At 42.6% G+C, this 23,403-nt stretch overlaps 1 long non-coding RNA gene across 1 annotated transcript; it reads right to left on the reverse strand.

The window, feature by feature from the left end:
• Positions 1–908: 908 nt before the first annotated feature.
• LOC125620127 lies at positions 909–22,351 on the reverse strand. Its single transcript, XR_007351705.1, has 3 exons — positions 22,185–22,351; positions 2,172–2,333; positions 909–1,221 (listed from the first exon to the last, which is right to left on the reverse strand). It is a non-coding gene; the product is annotated as an uncharacterized LOC125620127 (long non-coding RNA).
• Between the last annotated feature and the right edge of the window lie 1,052 nt (positions 22,352–23,403).

Below are 23,403 nucleotides of genomic sequence, written 5' to 3' on the forward strand. Positions count from 1 at the left end.
AGAGCCAGGGTCTCACTGAGTTGCTTAGCACCTCACTAAATTGCTGAGGCTGGCTTTGAACTCACAATCCTCCTGCCTCAACTTCCTGAGCCACTGGGATTATAGGCATGTACAACAGCACCCAGCTTGGAACCACCTTTAAGTTCTGGGCTCCTTAAGGCCAAGATTTCATAGGACGCCTGCTCTTGGATTTCCATGAACAGTCCTTTATCATTTAAAAAAATAACGTGACATGGTATAATAAGCAAAAGCCCTTTGTCTTGAGTTGGCTTGAATAGGCTTTTGTTCCTTGCAAGAAAAAGAGCCAAATTAAACCCAGGGGAATTTAGAACCTGGTCCCAACTGAACTTCTGGGCCATAAGGCCTTCTGGAGAAATCAAAAGAAGCAAGACAAACTGGCAATGTCTTAGCCATTACTGGGAAGGCAATAGACACCAAAAAAAGAAAAAAGGGAACTGAAAACCTTTAAAGATGATTTGGAAAGTCTGTGTGTGCCTCCCCTTTGAGTGTGCAGTGGCTCGTAGAACAAGCACCATGAATGGAGAAGACGTGGCCTCGCTGAGCTCGTTCATGAACAAAACTTCACACTTTAACGATCAAACTTAAAATAGACTATGAAAGACTGCTGGTTATGAGATATACTAGGTGCACAGGAGTGCACAAGCAGTAGAAGACAATTCATGAGAAAAACAGGATAATAATATATGAAGCAGCCTCAAAAGCAGGTGCTTTGTATAGGGTGTGTCTACACTGCCCAGGTTTTTGTTTCCACTCAACTTTGGAAACTAAATGACACTGCTTTCTGTTTAAAAATGGTATACATATACATGTTCATACAAAGTGTGACTAAATAAAACACTTTCTAAATATCTCCTCTATGGTAATATTTCATGGCCAAAAATATTTCAGGGCTTGAGTTCATCAATACAACTTGGCCTCTAGATGAAGATCTAGATCAGTTTAGAAATTGAATCATCCCTGTGTTTGATCCACAAAGGATCTCACTAGTTTAAAAACTAAAAATTGTGAATAGGAGTTTTCACTACTTACACAGATTCTCCCGGGCTGGTATTACATGAATTGTGCCTCCTTGCTCCACTGAGGTAGAATGGTATAGTGGTTAAGATACAGGCTTTGGAGAAAGATGGGTCTGACTTCAAATCCAGTCTCTGATTCCTCCTCATGTGACCTCTGGCAAGTTACCACTCAGTTGCACCAGTCCTAAAACAAGGGTGATGGTAATCATAGTATACACCTTAAAGAGTGTTGTTAAGGGGAAATGCCTAGTGTGAGGCCTGGCCCATAGGAAATAGTCTACAAATTTTGCTATTGTAATTTCATTTCTTTTATTGATTCACAATGTAAATCATTAAGCCCACTCTTACTGAGTTCATGCAAGTATTGTGCTGAGTGTGTACATTTATAATTTTATGAAAAACTCACAAGGGGCAGGGGGGATTACCATCTCAATTTTTCAATTGCAGAAATGAAGCTTAACAAAAATAATTAATTTGCTAAAGGTTGCCTGCTCAGTAAATGGCAGAGCTAAGATGATTCTCCTCCTCCTCCTCCTCCTTCTTCTTCTCTTTTTGCATGATTTGTTCAGTGTACTTATTGAGTTCCAGCTGCATGTTGTTCTTGGTGCAGGAAAATTAGGGGAGCCAAACAGACAAATCCTTACCCTCAAGTGAGAGGACAGTCAAAGACAAGAGAAGACAATAAATGTAGAGCAGATTATATGGTGACTGGGCTAGGGGGAAAAATCAATCGAGGAAGTGGGGAAGGAACGTGTATGAGCGCATGTATTGTCACTGGAAAGGGTATTATGGAAGGTCTCACTGCAAAAGGGTCATTTGTGGAAAAGCATGAGAGAGGAGAGGAGAAGAAGCAAGCCATGAAGTATCTAGGGGAAAAGATTCCAGTTGAAGGAAAGGACACATGCAAAGGTCCTGAGGTAGTAGATACTTGGCATGTTTGTGGCGCAGCAAAAAAGCCAGTAAAAAGGAGAACCAATAGGAGATGAGGTAAAGGAGATGAGGACTTGGCTGAACTGAAATCCCTCCCCATGTTCCTTTCACCTGGGATTCTCTTCCACAGTCAGTACCTCAAAATAAACCCCTGATGGAAGGCCTTGGCAGTCAGGTAGCTCATAAGAACAAGAAACCACCTACCCAGCATCCTCCCAGCAGCCAGCTGGAAGGAGCCGTGACGAAGTGCTGCAGCCCTCGCAGGGTTGTGGTCTCTTGAGCTCATCGCGGCACCTTCCTATGGAGGAGTTTCAATTCATGGTCATTTTTGGTTCCTCTTCGTGGCAGTCTCAGAGTCAGGCCTATCTGAGTGTAGGAACAGGACAGACATGTTAATAGCCAGACCCCAGTGGGAGTTTGATTTTCCATTTCCTCCTCCCCCTTATTTATTTGTTTCATCTCCTCCTGTGGTAAAGGTGTACTTCTTGATATTTACAGATGAGCTTAACAAGGTGGTGTGTAGGAGGCGAGGTGTCGCCCTGTGTTGGAAACTACTCTTCCCCAGACCCTTTTGGAGGCCGTGGGGCTTGGGTTCAAATCTCCACTCCCAAGTTCAAAGCTGGGTGACTGCAGGCAAAATACTCAAATTCATTGAGTTTCAGTTTCCAGATTTTTATTTAGGGAATGGTGGTGATATGTACTTGGTAGATATTTCAGGAGAATTAAAGAAGGTCACTTAATTCTGTTTCAGAATTTAGGCAAATGTGATGGCCCCTTTCCTTTCTCAGGGTACTTCTAATCATAATGAGAAGGATGATTTAGCACACAAACCAAACAATGCAGTTGTGTCTGCATTCCTGCTCAAAGCCTGATGGTGGTTCTTCTCACATGCTTCCTTCTCTGTGCAGAAGGGTCCATTCTCCTCTGTCTGGGGAGTCACAACATTCCAAGATGATAAACCTCTGGAGTTCCATGGAAGACTTAACTGCATCACCTTTCCTGGGGCAGGAATGGGGTCTTTCTTGCCTCATATAGCACAAGTGTTCATGAATTCTCCAATAGGAACTTGAAAACAACAAGTGATCATTCTTTCTAGATGAGGACACTTTTAGCAAAAAATTCTGCAGGGATTACATTTTTCCTCCTTCAGTATAAATTCATCTTTGAGAAAAAGGCACACAGAATTGATGAATGTTATTTAAGGGTCACCGTGTATTGAACTCTATTTGTTCCCATAAGAAAGGAAAAATGTCACTACATAGTTTAGTTCAGAAAGGCCTCCATGGTTGGGATATGAAAGAGTCAGTATTACTATTGGTGATAGTATAAATCAGAGAATAAATGATAGACCAGGAATAACTGCAACAATTTATAGGAATAGCCAAACCAATTACCTGAGGATTATTGTAATTGGAAAAATGTGTCCTGGAAATAATAAGTCAATGATTTAAACAAATAAAGTGATGTTTTCTTGATTAATATTTTAGGGATGAATTATCATGGTTCCTAAGTAAGTGTCAATGGCAGAACCTCTTCAGATGATGATTGTAAATTGTTCTGGCCTGTCATTGCCATAGGCTCAGTATCAAATAATTCAATGACCTTGACACCAACCCCTGAAGTGCATTTAAAGAAAATCTGTATGAAGCATCCCTACCAGCAAATAGACTATTACATGTGGATAACCACCCCTAACTTACCTCGGGTGTAAATTCAGCTGAGATGTGCCAACTCTACTCCTACCTCTGTACCCAAAGACATGTCCACCAAAAGACATGTACATAAATTCTCATAACTGCCCACACTTGAAAACAACTAATTGTCCAATGATATTAAGATGGACAAATTATAGTGCATAGATTCAGTGAAATATTAATCAAAATTAAGCCAAAAGCAAAAAAAAAAATTCTTGCTACACACAACCTGAATGGATCTCAAAACATGTTGAAAAGAAGAAGCCAGACACCAAATCAAATGCACCATACAGTCTCATTTCTATGAGATTTTGAAGCAACCAGAACTGGTCTATGGAGAAGGAGATGAGAAGAGTGTTTCTCTTGTCTGGAATGGAGTTGGGGGTTGTGGAACTGGAAGGCTACAAAGGCGCCTGCCAGATGCTCAACTATTCTAGATTTTGTTTGGAGGGATAATTCCATGGGTATGTGCATGTGAAAAACTCACCATCTGCACATTTAACATTTGTACAGTTTTCTCTGTGTAAGTGATGCTTTAATTCAAGAGAACAAGTAGAAAACAAACAAAACAATTAAGAGGTGAACACACAGAATTGTATATATTTGCAAGGTACAGTGTGATGTTTTCATACATGTATACAATGTGTAATGATTATATCAGGGTAATTAGCATATCTATCACCTCAAACATTTGTAATTTCTGTTTAATCTGGTTCTGCTGATTCTGATCTTATCTCTTTTTAGTTTATTCTCTTTCTGGATGACAAAAAAAATAAGGTGTTTTCTGGAAGGCTTTTTTGTAAGACACAAAATCAATAACTTCGACTCCTCTGTCAGGAAACAAAATGTGAATTCCTACAGATGGACTGGACCCAGGGTTCTATTTTGGAGCATGCACTCATTTATCACTGACCAGCATCACTGGGGCTGAGCATACTGGGCATTGCTGGTGATGGTACAATTGGAATGGACTGTCCTGTACCCACTCAGTAAGGGAGGCAACACTTCAGAAGGAAACTACACACAAAATTCTATAATTTTGAAATGTGATGGGCTATAAGGAGAAAACCATACAGGGAGATCTATGAGGAAGAATAAGAGGGGAGCCTGACTTTTGTTTGTGAGCTCAGAAAAGTCTCTGAAGAACTCACATGTGAACAAAGATGTGAAGGTTGGTAGGAGTCGGCCAGAAGAAGGAAATGTGAGTGGGGACATATGAAAAGCAGGGGTATGTGTATGTGTTGAAGGGAGGGCATGGGTAAGGCCTTGAGCTCATGAGTCCAAGGAGCTGGGAGGATTCTAATGTGACTCAAATGTAGTGAGGGACAGAGGGAAGAGAGGAGAGCAATGAAGCTGAGAGAGGAGGTCAGGGACCAGTGTGTGGAGCACTTTCCAGACGTGAATTAGGGTTTTGATCAAATACCAAGTATAATGGGAATGGTCATAGGGTTGAGTAAGATTGGATCTACATTTTGAAAAGATCATTGGCTTCCAAAAAGGAATCAACTAAAAAAGAGATGAGATCAAATCCAAAGAACCAGGTAACACAGAGAAATAATAAATGTTTGAGGTAATGAACATGCTAATTGCTCTGATTTGATCATCACACTTTGAATACATGAACTGAAATATCACACTGTACCCCCATAAATATGTACAATTATTATGTGTCAATTAAAATTTAAAAAGAATCAGGTAAGATTATTGGAGGAATCCATATGCGAGAAGACAAATTGAATTAGGATAGTGGCAATGGAAGATGTGAAAGGTGAATAGAAATAAACTAGTTTTTCCAAACTTAATCATCTCCTCTCCTGATGACCTTTGCACTGTCCTAAAACGAACTGTTAATGCTCTCTGCCTTTCCTTCTTTCCCTCCCTTCCCAACCTACCAAAACACACATGCACATTTATAGCAGACTCTCGCCCACTCAGCCACCCACGAGATCCCAATGAGAAGGCAATGAAGATGCCACCCAGCACCTTACTAGGAATCCCAATGCATTACTCAGTTTGAGAAAAGGAAATCATGAGTGACTCTAGCATTTCCCCAGGGTCACCTATGTGCCAGGTGTTGACCCAGTTACTTTCACATTTGTTGCCTTGGATACCAGATTGAATATCATTTCCCCATCTTAATAGGCAAGAAGACCACAACTGGAAGAGAGTGAATAATTATATTTTATTGTAGTCTCAGAGGTATGGTAAATGGAACTTGAGTTCAGAATTATCTGATTGCAGAAACCATGTTCTGCAAATGATCCTTCATCAAAGGTATATTGTCATCTTAGTAACAAACGTCAGGAAGAATAATCCAAAGGAATGATGCTGTTGTGGTAACATTTCAAGCTTTAAAACACCTGGTTGAAGGTCAACACTTTTTCAACAACTGTCTTCAGAGTCCCTTGGATCACAGTATTTAAGTAATCCTGTGCTTCAGTTGGCCTTCAATTGTTCACAAGCCCAGTTCCATGTACAGGTGTCCTGGAGGCCAGTGACATCTGAGAATATGTGGAAAGGAGTCAGGGTGGCCACACAACCACCCAAAGCAGTGATGTCAGAGCTGAGTTCAGCCCGGGTTTGCTTGGGCAAGTGGGGACTTGAATATCTCTGAGATTTCTTCAGCTGGGTTTCACTGCAAGTCAGATGGATCTAGCTCTTGACTCTGAAAGGAATAGTCTTAGTGGAGGAAAGAGAGAGGGTATGAGAGGATCATCAGTCCTAAATTTCTTCTTGCTTTGACAGTGACTTTGCCCAATTACCATGAACAAATTTTAGTGGGTATCCAATAACTAAGGGCATCCTAGCCTGGGGACCCAAGGAAGAGGGATGCATCAGAAAGGGTTTAATTAGAGAAGCAGAGCCACTCTGGGTAATATAGCAAAGAATGTGTACAACCATGGGAGCTGGAGGGGGAGTCAATTATAGGAAGTTGCCTTTGCCTCTGGTGAGGGCTAAAGTCACGGCAGTTCTGCAAATAAGGAAGGAACACTAGAACTGAGGTGGAGGAGAGCCCACACCTGGAGTCATAGGGAAACTGGAACCAGTGAGGATAGAGTAAGACCCACATCTGTCTCTGCCTCCAGTTTCAATGAGGTAGCGGACCTGCAGGAGCTAATGCCATCTCTAAGAAACTGCACACACAGCAAGCTTGAGATTCAGAGAGTCTGAAAGAGGAGATTGCGTGGGAGCTAAAGGGACACAGACCCAGGACATTCCACTTGCCAACAGAATGAGCCATTAGATCAGCATGAGGTAAGGGGAGCTGCCTGGCACCCTCCAACAATCTGCAGGAAGGTGCTTCTGCTCCCTCTGTCTTCCCCATCTCTTGCAGATTTTTCTTGTGGCCGGTTCTCATCTGGAACCACACAAGGAAGAAAATTCTGGGAAATATTTTCAGCTTAGCCCAGCTGACCCAGAACAAAGCCATTTCCAGAGGGAGAACTCCAGAGACAAGTAATTACATAAACTGAAGGGCTTATGATATAGGTGGGATGGAAAGAAAAATCCTATTCAAACTCATAATGTAACCTGGCCATAATAAGAAACTCTAGAACTATTGTAAACACTTGAAACTACAAGAAACACTTGAAATCCAGGCATGGACTGGCTCAGAGCTGGGTGGGAATCAACTACTAACCTATTCATGAGGGATGATTATATGCAAGGTCACATACTAGGCCTACTGTGGGGGTGTCAAAATAAGATCCTTGCCCTAGCTAGAAATGGGATAAAGTAGACATGGTTTACACATGCGTATTTACCACACTAAACATATGGTTGCTCCAGCTTCCAAAGGCTGCCTGGTGTTTGGTCAGTAGGGTAGCCTGTAGCATTGTCAGACTTGGTTTCAAACTCAGCCTTGCCTCTAGGTGGGTGTATCATCTTGGGGTATTTACTTAATCATTCTGAGCTTTTCATTCTTGGCTTATAAAGTACCGATAGTGACAATACTCATATAAAGTTGACTATAAAGATAAAAAAACAATTATGTTGTGAAGCACTGGCACATAGTAGATAGTTGATAAATTGGTAGGCATTTTAATTTTTATCCTCCTCATCATCATTGTTCCTTCTTAGATCCAAAGCCTACCATACCACATACTCATTGGCAAAATACAGATGAACAACTAATCCCTTAAAGATCAGCAGTTTGGATAAGCTGGTGTATTTCACATATGTATTTATTCATTATTTATTCATGATAAGGGGCTATTGCTAGGAAAGACATATGAAATCAAACCATGTTCTAAAGTCATATTGATTAAAGACGGGGAATTAGCAAACGTGTCTGGGAACTTGCGAGAGGGCTTGAAAGGAGAGAAGCCTCTGTGTGGCTTGTGGCAATCATGGAAGGTTTCAGAGAGCAGGTAGCACTGGGATTCGGTTTTGAAGAGTGAGTAGGGGATCACCCAATGAGGCAGGAGGAGAACTCCTGGATCATTGGATGCTGCAAAGCCCCTGGCATGGTCAGAAGGCAGTGAGAAGGGTAGACAAGATCGTTTAGGGAGTGAACGGGTCAAGAAACAGGGTGTGCAGGACTTTCAAAAACAGTGTCAGGATTTCAAATTTTGTCTCATGGGCAGCAGAGCCATTGGAGGTGTTCCTACAGAAGAGAGGCACAATGAAAGCCAAATTTTAGGACAACTAAAATGGAAAAAGTGTGTTGGCTGCATTGGGGAGATACTGTAGAAAGGAAGACCAACTGGCAATCCTGTGGTGGAAATTCAGGAGGTATAGGGAGGTCCACACTGAGATGTTGAGAGTCCTGAGGAATGCAAGAAATACAGTGAAGGAGCAAGCAAGAGCTCCTGGCAGCTCGCACATAACTAGAGATGTTAAGATGAGCCAAGATTCCCAGCCTGGCAACAGGAACAGGAACAGGAAGCTGGGACGCAGGGTGGAGAAGGAAAGAGAGAGTCTATTCCCTGTGGAGGATCAGTGAGGACCACTGAAGACCCAGGTCAGGAATGGGAGCCAGAAACAAAGATCTGAGGTGACCTCCCTGTAGCACGAGAAGAGGAAGACTGAATTTGGGGAGCCCCCTAATGTAGGGAGGAACCAGAAGTATCAGAGAAAGAAAAGGCAGAGACCTTGCCACTAAGTAAACCTAAAGATACTATCCTCCGAATACCTACAGTTCTTCAAGATTCAAGGGTGTTCATTATCATAAGAGAAGAATCATTTCGTCCAACGGCCACAGCAAGAGAAAGCTCATACCATGCCCCCCTCGCTCAGCTGAATGGGGTTGTTTATTGTCCACACTGTGGTCATGGGGCTGCATCAATAGGCTTAGGAATCAGGTGGCACATTCAAAGGGTTGAAGGGAACATTTATAGAGACAGGAGCCAAGGATCAGCCATGGTGGTAACTTATTCTCCTCAACCTGAAGAGGAGGAGAGGGAGCGCTGCTACCTGAAGCCTAATGAGGGCTGGAGGGGCAGCTGTCCATCAGACTGTCAATCAGAGCTGTGACTGTAGAAGAACACGGTACTGCCTGAACCTCTTTAGTCAGGAGGAGAAAGAAGGAATAAATACCCCAAAATTTCTGTCCTCCTATCTTATTTCCCAGGCATTTCTCATTGGCCAAACCCAAGTATAAACCACAAGGTAAGAAAGTTCTAGCATTCAGGCTCCCAAGGAGAGGAGGAGGGCACACTATAGAGGAAAGTGGATCTTGGGGAGAAAATAGAGAATAATAAGAACATTGCTTCATCATGTTCTGTCATCATTTGATCAGAAGGAGACATGATAAATTTTTATTGATACACATGTATATATCATCTTATGATTTATAAGGTGTTTACACATAAATTCACTTTTTTGAACTACACAGTATTCCTATGAGTTAGAAAAGAACTGTTTTGTGATTAAGTTCTATTGACTCTGAAGTCTAGAGAAGTTAAATGATTTATTTAAACTCCTACAGTGGGAGTGAACTGCAAAGTCCATGTTAGAAATAAGTTCTTCTGATTTTTAATCCAGGGCTGCCTTCGAGGTATGAAATTACTTTACCTGGAAGGTGCTCCTACTCTAGCAGGTCGAAGGACACAGCTGTCCACAGTGTGGCATGGCTTGTGGCTCAGGCCTGTTTGGGTAGACAGGGCCTTCCTGAGTTGTTTTCAATAAGCAAATATTCCTGACACTTTAATCATCCCACCCTAAACAAAGAACACACTGTGCAAGAAGCTTCATAAATTTCATTCATTTGGATGCAATGAGAATAATATAAGTCAAAGCTTTGTGTGTACTCCCTCAAAAAAAAAATCACCCAACAAAACAGAGATTGTTGTAATGGAAATATCCAGGCTAGAAAAAGAGGCAACACAGACTCTGTCTGTGTTTCACAAACCTGGCTGGGATTCTGTCGTGTCCATCACCATATCTCTGCAGATAAAGTGACTTCAGTCAGGAACTTATGCCTTCTATTCTCCTACAAATCAAAATAGGCCTCTTACACTGAGACAATTCCAAAACTATGTATTTGATAAGGTGGTTTTTTAAAACTTTCCTATGTTTGATGTCTCTTTATCTCCTTGTATAATCCTCTGAAGCTATCTCCTCTATCTCACTTTTATAGGTAGAATTTCATCTCACCAAAAAACATGTTGGACTTCTATCTCCCAGTGCCTCAGAATGTGGCCTTATTTGGGAAAAGGGACCTTACAAAGGTGATCAAGTTAAAATTAGGTTGTTAGGATGGGCTCTAATCCAATAAAATTAATGTCCTATGAAAAGAGGAAATTTAGACATAGAGACAGGTGCACATAGAAGGAAGATATGTGAAGTGACACTGGGAAGAACATGGCCTTCTACCACCCAAGGAACACCTGAGGCTACCCGAAGCTAGGAGATGCCTGAGGAAGTAGAGCCCTGAAGACTCTTGATCTTGGACTTCTGGCCTCCCAAACAGAGTAGCAATAAATTTCTGATCCCACCTAATCAGTGGAGCTTTGTTAGCAACAAATTAATTCCCAGCAAAAGAATAACCATTATTAATATGATGTTAACGGTAATTATACACAGGATGTAGCCGGGAAGATGGCAGTTATTTTCTTGGCAGAACTCAAATTTAGATAAGAAAAATGTTCAAAGAAAGCAAAGATAAAGGTTTATATAGATAATAGGTTACTCCTCTTTTCCTCGGGAGAATAAGAAGGCATTAGTTACTAGTGACAGTATCTGAGGTGTTAGTACCTGAATTAATTAACATATTTAGTTATAAGTAATAGAATATCCATATTAAAGTGGTTTAGATAATGAAAGCAAAATTTGGGGGGCCCATACCTGAAAATGCAGATGTAGCCTGGACTTTGGGCACAGTTTGATCCCTAGACTAATTTGATCTCTAGACTAATTTCTCTGCTATTCTCTGAATCCCACCTCTTTCATGTGTCAATTCTATCTTCAGGCTAGATTCCTTGGTGGTAGCAAGAGGATCGCAATGGTTCTAGTGGGCATGTTTGAATCCCACACTTTACAGAGAAAAAATGCCTGTATGTCCCAGGTTTCTCTGTGATACTCCAAGGTCTGGTGCTGATGACAGCATCTCTAACCAAACGCTGATTGGCTAATGCCTGACTTGTGTGCTCCAGTCACTATGGCACAACGCTTGGGATTCCCTAATGGCTTAGAACATTCAGGGCCTACTTCTGGGGTCTGAAGTAAGTGACCAAACAACCAGGCTCCTTTTAAATGGAAGAAGGACAAAATAGATATCGAGAAATTGCTACCACAGTGTCCAGTCTAGGAGCACACAAAATTTTGGCCTACAAAAAGTTCAACATTGTGAAAATTTGATTGTTAGCAAATATTAGCTTGGGCCATCTATAATCATCTGCTAGAATGTGGAATCCAGAATATGAAGGTTTCTTTTCCTAGGAGGGGCTATAAGTAAAGGGAATGAGATTAAACTTATTTATCAAGCATTGGGCCAGTTCCTATATGGCTACATAAGAAGTTATCTCAAAACTTACTGTGCTAAAATAACAATAATTGTTTTTTTTATCTCTCCTGGTTTCTGTGACTCAGGAATTTAGGCTAAGTATAATGGGCCAGGTCTAGCTCAGGGCCTCTCCCATGGTTGTGGAAATCAGGTGGCTGCAGCTTGGGTCATCTCAAAGCTTTCCTTGTTCACCCATCTGGCACCTGATCTGAAGCAGTTCAAACAGTTGAGGCTCCTTGGTCATCTCTCTCTATCCTGTGTCACTGGGCTAAATGTTTCATGTGATCTCTATAATATGGAGGCTTCAGGATAGGGATGCTGAGGGGTGTGTGTATCTACTTCTATACTTAATCTCTATGTATTTATAGAAAGAGGGAGAGAGAGAGAGAAGGAGAAAGAGAGATGCAGAAAAAGCATGTGAACCCTTATCGCCTGGAAACCAGTTGCTTTACTTCAGGTAGCATTCTGGTCACCCAGGCAGTTCCAAAGTCCTGTTGGGTTTAAGGGTCTGAGAAATAGACTCCACTCATGAGTATAGAGTGTCAAGGTTTCTCATAGACCCCATGAGATCATAAAATTGCTCTAAGTGTGTTCCAAATGCTAACTCATTTAATGAATTAGGCACCGTTCTACTTTAATAGATGGTAGATGTAGTCTGTAGCCTATCCATATTTCCTTGGCCATCATCGGCCTCTGGAGGCTGGTGTGTTCTTGCATGGAGCAGGCCAGCCATGTTGGAGAATGAATGTCCTCTAGGAGCAGCCACCAACAAATAATTGACAAGAGTTGGTGTATAAAACACCCTGGCTCCCTTGTCTTGTGGTGGCATGTGCTCCTACCTGGCCCTCAGGGTCCCTAAGGGGAGTCAGTTCCAGTGGTGACAGTGGTGACTTCTTTGACAATGTAACTTTATTAGCTATCTTTCTTTCCCTGTCTTCTTCCTACCACCATACTGCTGTTTCCCATCCTCCCACACTAAACTCTATGATTTGAACCTGGGGGACCCAAACTAAGACTTAACCGGTTCAAAAATCACTCAGTCATTTGAACCCAGATTATAATTGCAGGAAACTACAATTGGAGAAGTCCTTTCTTGGCATCTAAACTAAGAAATGTTATGGAAAAGACAATGCCGATGAGACTAGAGAGTCCTGGAACAGGAGCCAGAATTTACTTTCAGGCCTGGGATGCTCCAACATTATATCCTGAAAAAAGTCACTGGGCTAAATGCTAGGGGGCCTTGGTTCTCTGATTCTAGGGTGAACACAAAAATTCTTTGCCAAATTCTCTCACAGGGCTATGAAGGAAGTAGTCATAGTGAAACTCTAAGGTGAGAAATTGCTTTTCTAACGTGAGACTGAGTTTGGTATCATTTTGCTGGGACCTCAGCATGGACTATTGTATGGGGCTCGAATGTGTGTATTGGCTCCAGCTGCCATAATAAAATGCCATAGACTTGAGTGAATTAAATGGTAGAAGTTTATTTTCTCATAGTTCTGGTGCCTTGAAAGTCTAAAATAAAGGTGTTAGCAAATTCAGTTTTGGGGTAAGCACTCTCTTCCTGTCTTGCAGGCATCTGTGTGCCCTCACAGGCTAGAGAGAGGCTCTAACTTCTCTTCCTTCTCATAAGGACACTAGCTCAATTGGAATAAAGGCCCCACCTTTATGGCCTCATTTAACTCTAAGTGCCTCCTTAGAGGTCCAAGATCCAACTACAGTCAAACTGGCAGTTGAGGCTCCAACGTATGAATCTTGGGAAGACATAAATGAGTCCATAACAGTGAGGTTCTGGTAAGGCTGCTGCAGGGGTTCATACTTTTTGAAGAATTTTCGTTTCATTTTGTTTAGTTAGCAGACATCGTCTATGGCAAGTTGGTGAAAGAGGCACTTTTGACTACAAAAGATCTCTTAAATCTGCCGAGCAAAAATGTGTGATTGGATGGCCGCTGCTCTACCTTAACGAAGCCCATTCAACAGCCTCCCAGGGCAGTCAATGCTGCCACGCTGGTGGGAGGATGCCATCCTGCCTTAAAATGCCTTGGGGAAGTCATCTCCCACTTCCTCTCAAAAACCAGAGCTGTCTTCCTGAGCACACGCTCTTTCTCTGACCTTCTGGCTGATGTCTGTGTGAGGAAAATGATCTAGATTAGAAGTGTACTGAGCTAGCCAAATAGCTGGGCTTCACAGCTGCTAATTCAAACAGTCCAACCTTGGACCTTAAACAAGAAACCCCAGTTAAGGAATCTCATCTTTCTCCCCTTTTTTCTTTCCTAATAGGTGATAATCATCCATTTTCTGTTGACTGAATACTTTGGGGCGTCAGGCACTGTGCCATGTGCTTTTCATGGGGGCTGTGCCTTCAAGTGGTTTGTAGAAATAAGAAAGGAGATGAAAAAACAATAGGATAAGGCCATCATCTCAGAGCTGGGGACGCCCTGCCCTGTTCTCACCTGAGCTTTGTTGCACTCAGGGAGCTTCCTGCTCAGCGGTCTTCATGGCTCTTGCCTCTCGAACCACAAAAGGCCACCACAATTAATAGAGGATGAGGGGGGATAAGTGCCAGCCTCCTGCTCTCTGACGGAATCTGGGGTGCATTACACACAGTCTTCCAGCATCCTGGGAAGGATTGTGCGCCAGTGGTAACCACATTTCCACATACGCTTTGCTGACTTTCCTTCCTTCCTTGTCTCACTGTACCACTTGGTCATTGGTGGTTCTAGGAATCACTTCCTAAACAGAGTAGGTACTCAAGCCCTTGTCTCAGTGTATCATTTTCAGGAACTCAAACTAAAACAGCCATTTGTTGGGATCAGCAAATACCCACCACATGTGCCACTGTCCCCATGTCAACGTCTATGACAGACATGTGTATCCATCATGGCTTTTTCCCATGGTGTCCAGAACAGGTCATAGAGTCAACCAGTGTTGGCAGATAGGATGAATCCCTTTCTAGCCACATGGAACTTTCACAGAGTGCTTACTGAAGCCACCAGAAGGTAGCAATCCTTTGCCATGCTCATGAACCCATTTTTATCACAAAGACTGCTGGTTACCAGGGAGAGATAATAGGGTAACACTGATGTCCTTAAGAGGATCTAACAGAAAGTCGGGATTTGACACCTTTGCTCTAACAACTTAGAGGACCGGAGGTAAAACAGTCATCTGAGTACATCAGATGGAAGTTTCCTGCTGCAGTTCACACGGAGTCCTAACTGGATGGGAGTTAGGGGTGGAAATAACTGACTTTGTAAGTGGGACATTCGTGTTCCTCATTATCATCAATGTCATCCTGTTGCAATGATTTGAGGACCACCAGAAAGTCATGGGCAGCTTGTGAATGGAATCTATTCATGTCCTTGCATGCCCACAGTTGGCTGGCTGCCTGCTTATGAACATGTGCCAAGAGAGGCCGTTATACAGACCTCAAAAGTTGCCCTCACCTGGAACATGTGAGGAGTGATCAGACCCAGAGCTGCTTTGTCTCCAATGCAGTAAGAGATCATGTGAACATAGTGCATGTGGTACCAAGAATTTGTGAATCAGCATATCAGTGATGTATACATTGAATATGGAAACAAATGGAATTAACCTTACATCATCTCCCTCAACATAATATTAAGGGAATATTGTTTTCAAATCCTCTTCCAAATAAGAGTAAATTCTTTAAAATAAAAAAAAAGAAATTCTTTAGGAGTTTGGAGGCAGGAGAGTTAGATTGTGGACTGGAGAAGGAAAAAAAAATATTTACAGCAACAAGTCCTGTACTTGGTCATGATGCTTGGTTCTGGAATATGGATTGTGTTGAGGGGTCTTGAGAATCTTTTCCTTGTGATTAAAAACAAGTGTAAGTTTTAATTTCTTGACATCTTTAACTGGCAACTTTGACCTTCACTCAATTTCCTCCATCCATCAGACTCTGAAACTGCCCCTTCTACAAACCTGAGCTCAGAGATTTGCCTTGTTCCTCTGTGCTCTGTCCTGCTGAGCTACCATCTCCTCTGGATAGCCCCAGAACAATGTCTAGAGGTTGGGAATCTGATTTGGAAGCTTGTGTCTGTTCTTCATTTCAGTTTTCAGACGGCTATTTCCAAATGCAACTTCAATAGCACCTCACAGTCAATATGACCCATGCAATGTCTTCTTCATCCACAAATTATGCCAGCTTGTTACTTCTCCAGAGCATCAGCCCCCTCCGTCAACCATTTGCTCAAAGCCCCAGAGGGAAGAAAATAAAAATGGAAGAAAGGAAACTGTTCCCAATGGAATACCAGCCACCATATTGGATATTTTCACCCCTTCCCTCATTCAGTCCTTGCAACAAGTGAGGAAAGGACAATCCTGACTCCATTTGTAAGTTAGGAAACAGGAACATAGAAGAGTTAAAGAATTTGCCTGAAAGTAGAATCAAAGTACCTTTAAAAAAAATGGGAAGGAAGTCTAGTAGAGTTAAGGAAGGTGAAGGGGAGGGGGAGGGATGATGGGAAGGAAGCAGGATAGGGGAAAAGGGGGATCATGAACGGAAATCGATTTCCATGGATGTATAAGTTGGTCAGAATGAACCCAACTACCATGTATGAACATAAAGCTCTAAAAAAATAGAAAATAAAAAAAGATTGCAACCCAGGTGTTTTGACTTCAGAGTTTCTGCTCTCTTCATATGTTACCAAGATCTTTTATTTTCCCTTTTAATACTTCTTCCATCTGCCTTTCCCCTCTATTCCCTCCACAGCCACTCTTCCCTCACGTGGCACCCCATGGAAGATCTCTGGCAGGTCTCCCTCTGCCAAGGGGGGCTGCTGCCCACAAGGCTCAGTAGTAGGTACATCATGTGGCAGAAGTGATGGGCACAGGTCTAATGTGTGATCTCTGGCCTCAGGAATTTACAGTTCAGCATAGAAAATAGTAAAGGGGATGGTGGGAGGAAGGTGAGAGAAAGGGGTGGGAGGTAGATAGGGCAGGGAGGGGAACAGGGTGTGGGCCGAGATGAATCCCTCAGTCTCATCATTTACCAGAAAACATTTTGGTCCCCTCAGCTCCAACCTGATTTTGAGCACTGTCCTTCACCCTCTCCTCTGTCAATGCAGGCACAGTGTGAGTAACCACAACTGTGCAATGTGACCCTCTCCCCTGACAGGTCCCAAATGCAAAACCAAGCAGACTAAAGAACCACTTCTAGGGTAAGTGTTTGTAAACATTGGTTATCATTCTTTTCAGTATTGCTAGCTAGCATTCTTGAGCTGTTACCGATGGCTCAGACTCTGTGCTAAGCACTTTCCAGGGATCGTTTCATTTAATCCTCATGATGACCACAATGCCATTTACAGACAGACAGGTTAGGCTCATAGAAACATTCTTAAGGTCCTGGGGTTGAGAGGGGGAGACCCAAACCCAATCTCCCCAGTTCTAGAGCCACTATATATCACCACTACCTCAAACTACCAACCTAATATGTCTTAAGAAAAAAGGCTTGCGTGTGTGTGTGTGTGTGTAGTCACTAACCTGTTGGCACTTGTACCCACAGAGGTTTCTATGCTTGTACATACTATTCTTCAGTAAAGCTTAGACATACAATTTATGCAGTTTTATAACTTTTGCTTATGAAACAATATGTTACATATTTATGTATTTATCATAAAATAGTTTTCTATGATATAAGAGCCTGTATAGAACTCAGTATTCCTTTGAATGAATGGAGAATATCTTATTTAACCAATCCTTTATAGTTAGGCTCTGAGGATTTTGGTGTTGTTGTGTTTTTCAGTTTTTCACCCTGGTAAATAGTTCTGAGATGGACACCTACATGGTTGGAGTCCTCCAGCCAGGCCTCTCACATCTTCCCAGGACCTTCTTCAAATCCGTTGCCATGTTGCTGCTGGAGTGATCATGGCCTTGGAGAATGGTGCTTCCTCTACTTGAGGCTCCCCTTTCACTGTCCTGTCACCAGCTATTGCATGCTGTCTCTCAGGTCTCAGTCAAATGCAGCTTCCTCCAGGAAGTCTTCAGAGACTTCCTGGCCCAGAAGTTTGTGCTCATAGACCCTACACAGTTTCTTCATTGCGTTTACCATATCTACAATAAATTAAATGAAATGTAATTGTTGTCTAGTGATAATCTTCCCTAGAAGACTATGAGCTTCACGAGGGCAGCCTCTGCAACTCCATATTTCACTATGTCTTCCCCAGTGCCTGGCAAGAGCTTGTGGTACATACTTACTGTTTGTAAAGAAATAAGTGAATGACTTTATCTATTAAATAAACAAATCCAAGAATGCTGCCAACCCTGACTCTCTTCTCGAGTAAAACTTTGGGTATGAAATTGTTCAGTCAGAGAACATGAATGCTTTAAAGACTTTTTATAGATTGCTCTGTTGCCCTCCAGAAAAGTGTAATGATGCAGTTCCTGTCACTAGAGTGTAGAGGGTGGACCTCCCTCTTGTGTGCCTTCAACCAAATCATCATTTATTTCTTTAAAAGACAGTTCATAAAACGATTGGTCAAATTGCATCAATTGGTATTGAAACTTCTTCCCCAAATCGAGTTAAGTATAGATAAGACAGCAAATTACCATTTTGCAAAATGTACTCTGAATCCACAGAGTAGTTCTGCTTGTGTATTTGTTAGATTGTCTGACACTAGTTCTACTCACAGATCCAAGCTTTCCTGACTGTTATGGTGAGGACTACCCCTGTTTATTAGCCCACCATTTGGTGAGAATCTACTATGTTAATACACCATGCTCATGCTTTTCCTGTCTTATCTCATTTATCCAAGCACAACCCTAATGAGACACATGATCACCCTTAATCATAGATGAGTAACTGAAGTACAGAGAGTCTCTATGACTCGCTTGGGGTCACACAGCTAACCAGTAGTGGAAGTGACACTTGAAGATACACAGTCTTGATTCTAGCATCTGCGCTCTTAAGAAAACATTGCCAGCTTATGGATTCAACAAGCAGCCCTGCCCTACCAGATCCTACTTCCAAGTTACCTTGAATTAAAAAGCAAAGTTTTCCCAGGTGCAGTGCTGCACGCCTGTAATCTCAGCAGCTCAGGAGGCTGAAACAGGAGGATGACAAGTTCAAAGCCAGCCTCAGCAACTTAGCAAGGCCCTAAGCAACTTAGCAAGACCCTGCCTCAAAATAAAATATTAAAAGGGCTGTGCATGTGACTCAGTTGTTAAGTGCCCCTGGCTTCAACCTCTGGCATCCCCTTCTAAGAAAAAAAAAAAAAGCAAAGTTTTACACCCAGTTCTATTTCAAAAGTTCTTCTATCTGCTACATATCGTGTATTCTTCATTCACTCATTTTCAATATCTTCATTTAAATTGATATTATTACCATTGCCATTTTATAGATGACAAACAGGCTTATATAAATTGTGCAATTTGCCCTCACAGCTAGGAAATGGTAGAACCTCAAGTCTGAATCTATAACCTGTAACACCTTCCACCTTCCTCAGCGGACTCTCGACTATTACATATTGTTTATTTATTCATTTTTTATTCATTTATTCAATTATTTATTCATTTTCCCAATATTTAGCCAAGACTTTTACAAAATAAACTTGTCTGATGAAAAGAGTACTTGAATAGGAGGTAGGAGATGCTTTTTGTAATGTTGCCACTAACTAGATTTATGATTTTGAGCAACAAGAGAAATTATTAATCCCAAAGTCCCTTCAAGTTCTAAATTCTGCACCTCTACACATTGGGCAGTAGAAAGAACATGAGCTTTAGCCTCACAAAGATCTGTCTCCAAATTGTGAATTGCCCCTCTCCAGTTGATGGATCTTGGCCCAGCAAATTATCTAAATTTAATTGTATCATTGATAAAATTGAGCTACTAATGTCTTCCTTGCTGTATTAGTATGAGAAGCAGTGCTGACATGTTAGACAACTCCTAGTGCACAAGGGCACTGAGCCAGGGTGTTGCTGGGGCTTGGGCTGGTGTCTGCAGCTTGACGGCTTGATGGTGACTTCCTTTCATTGCCAGAATAAGTCTCAGTCTCATCACAGAAGCTCTACACACAAACTCACCACCAAAGCAACACCTAAACATGCTCACACTCTTCAACTTTCCTGTGACTATGCTACATGCTTTATTTTGGCAGGGAGGGGAACTGGGGCGCTTAACCACTGAGTCACATCCCAAGCACTTTTTATATTTTATTTTGAGACTAGGTCTTGCTAAATTGCTGGGGACCTCACTAAGGTGCCGAGGCTGGCTTTGAACTCACAATTCTCCTGCCTCAGCCTCCTGAGGCACTGAGATTACAGGCATGCACCACTACGCCTGACGATACATGCTTTTTAATCTATCTTAAGGAGACCTTCACTGGCACGGAAATTCTGAAAATGTACAGTCAGTGTTGCGTAACTGTGGAGCTGGCCTATAAAGGAAGCAGCTTTTTTTTCCTCCTTTAACTTTTTTTTTTTTTTTAATCAACTTGAGGCATTCCCCCTGTGGGCGTGTGATCTCCACAATGGCAGCAATAGCTCAGGCAGCCACAACCACAGCCCTCAGCTTGCTACAAGTGAGACAAGAGGCACAGAGCACCTGACCTCCTGCAGCCCCAGAGCTCCCAAGCGGTTCCATCTGGTGGCTGCCTAAGCAAAGGCTGGTCACTCTCAAAGGCCTCTGGGCTGTTCCTGAGCAGTGAATGCACAAGGTTTGGCTGTTCCTCTTTAGAGCAAACTGGCTCTAAGGACTTTGGTCAAATCCCAACAGCTTAGGACTCCAGAGATAGTAGGAAAACCAAGGTACACAAATGACCTTCTACCCATCTAATGCACTCTTGTCTGTAGTCCAGATAGGAAAATAAGTGCTACCATCTCAGCTCAGCTCACAGGAGCCAGTGCATTATTTCAGGAAAAAGAGAGGAGCCAGAGAAAGACCTAGTTTTCCTTCAAACTGGTTGTATTTCTCCAACATCAGGAGAGAAAAATGGGCAAGAGATGTGGACAAGTACTACAATAACTAATCCTTCCATCAAGCTCACAATGGCACTAAGAACTTAATAATCTGCAAAAGCACAAAGTAAGTAACATCACTATCTTCACATTACATATGAGGACTGAGAATGTCAAAGGGTTAAATAACTGTCCACACTCACACAGCTAATAAGTGGCAGATACAGGGTTTCAATCCACCCAGCAGTCTTATTTTCAAACACCAGGCTCTAAGTCACTGTGCTTCACCAAAGAAAAATTACCAAAGAATTTTTAGTACATTAAAAGATGCTTAACATTGCAAATGACCTGGAGAAGGTATGGCAAAATAGAAATGCTTGAATATTGGTAGAGATACATTGACCTTTTTAGAAAGATTGGTAAGTTCCTATCAAAATGTAAACAGTGGATTCTCCTTGGTCCAGGATTCCACTTCCAGCCACCTACACTACTGGAGTACTCAAAAATTCATTATAGACAAGAGTGCTCCCATTTGCCATTGTCCGTGCAAAACTCTCTAGCTAAAAGGTGTGAAGTAGCTGGTACTCGTTAAGTACTACAGACCAACTTGCAGAAATATATAAACAATAAATATTGATTTGGCTGAATAATGATGTGTCTGTCCAAGTATGTCAATAATGCTAGTGCAAGTGAGACTAGACTCAGGTTCTGCTAAATTAAAAGAAATTAGAAACATACTCTTGCATTCCTGGCACTGGGTGCTGGGAGGTTGGTCAATACCCTCCATGTTATCACAGTTCCCCTGCTAGGGGTCTTCTGCTTGGGGTCAGCCAATGAGAGATAGCAGCAGATCAGAGGACAGGAGAGAAAATTAGGGTATTTATTCCCCTCATTTCTTCATTTCTGCCAGTCACTCCATGACAGTTCATAGCTTCACCAGTGATGGAAATTCCTTACAGCCCAGCTCTCCCCTGGATAGACTCTGGGTTTGGCAATACCTTTCCTTCTCCCTCAAGCCAAGAAAAGGGGACAGTCGCCATTGTTGCTCATCTCTGGATCCCTCATGACCTCCACTGCGTCGACCTGCCTGCCCTCACCTCTCTCTGTAGTCCCTTTGCTGAACAGTCCTCCATTGAAGCCCTTGAGTGGGCCATCTCTTTTCACCAGAACCCTAACTGATTCACCCCAGGTTTTCGGCTACCACACACTTGCTGAGCAGCTTCCAGGATGACCAGTTCCTTCTACCTGCCAGCCCAGGGGAGCATTTGTGGCATAGGTTTTCCATTGGCCTGTATAGGACCTTTTCAATCAAATCCACTCAGGGCTTGTCTCTTTTTTTAAGGGAAAATGAATTAAGATGGCACACATTTTAATAAGTCAGCTCTTGTTCAGGGGTCAGTCTCAGACAAACCTAAATTTAGTTAAAATAATTACATCTCACGAAGTTCTTAGGGGCTTTACCATTTAGGGCAAATGCAGTGAGACTTCAAAGAGGCTAAAGAGGAGCTAAGTGGAAGTAAACCTGCTCCCCCTGGCAGGGAAGGACATCATCCATGACCTGGTCCCAAACCTGGAGCCCTGGAATCCCAGGGGCATCTCTCTCTACCTCTCTCTGGTCCATTCCCTCCCAGGCATCCTCATTTCTACTGCCTTGGTCTAGGCCCTTACCTCTTCTTGTTTGGTTTGCTGTGGTCACAAGAAATGGATTGTGTCCTCATGGTTGCATTCCTAGCTGGGCACAGGGTCTGCCTTAAAGGGGGTCCTCAAAGGAGATTGGTTGCATGGATTAAAGTCTATCACAGTAGCCTCCCCTCTTCCTCTCCCGCCAGTCTCCTTCATCCTACTTAGTGAAATCTTTCTAAATCAGAGACACGGTTACATCATTACTTAAAGTCTTTCATTGGTTCCACCATGGCACTGAGCTCTGGATTGACAAATTTTCTCTGTAAAGAAACAGTAGATATTTCAGGCTTTGCCAGCCATAGAGTCTCTGTTGCAACTACTCAACTATTCTGTTCTACTGTGAAATCAGCCAAAGATGACACCTAATGAATGAGCTTGGCTGTGTTCCCATTAAACTTTAGCTACAAAAACAAAAGCCAGACTGCATTTGTCCAGCCTGATCTTTCCCAGCCTGGGACTGAATAGCTCGTGGGCCCAGAGCAATGAGTTTGCCTTTACAGGTCCAATTTTCTCTGTCCAATAAGATCAGTGGGAGAGAGCCAATCAGGACATGGAGCACAGTACGCCTCGCAAGGAGACTACAGTTCTGGAGGACCTGTTAACCCTGTCCTATTCTATGACTGCAGAACAACTCTTCCTGAGGCCAGGATAGTGGAGGGGGGCAATAGGACTCCATGCTCAGTACAGAAAATCTTCCAAGCCCAGGCCTCAACAAGGACAGGCCATTTGTTGTGTTTTCATGGATAAAGAGGGTGCATCTCATTAGAATGACTATCCCTCTTCAAAGATCATAGGAATGGGTCCCAGACAAGGTGCCCAGGAAATAAAGAAAGAGAAACAATGAACGACCTCTCCCACACACGCTCCTCCACTTGTTCAACAAGCAGCCTGGTTGCCCTGCCTCTTTCCTGAACTTCCTCTCACCTCCCCCACACTTCAGACACTTGCCTCCATCGCTGTTCCCTGGGGCCCTCACAGGAACACAAAATAGCCACCAGGAAGCTGCCGCATAAGGAGCCCTCGGTTCTTTGAAAGCAATTCCAAATCTGGAGTGATTCCCATAAGTCTAAGAGTTCTGGAGTCTGAGCAAAAGGCCAGCGAATATCCTTGCCAAAAATGTCTCCTTCTGCACATGCATTCTGAGTGTTATCCATATGGCCAAGTCCACAGAGCCTCCCCTCCTAAAACATCAGACTTCTTATTT

The sequence above is a fragment of the Marmota marmota genome, unplaced genomic scaffold (genome assembly GCF_001458135.2).
Source record: "Marmota marmota marmota unplaced genomic scaffold, marMar, whole genome shotgun sequence".
NCBI classification, from domain to species: Eukaryota; Metazoa; Chordata; class Mammalia; order Rodentia; family Sciuridae; genus Marmota; species Marmota marmota.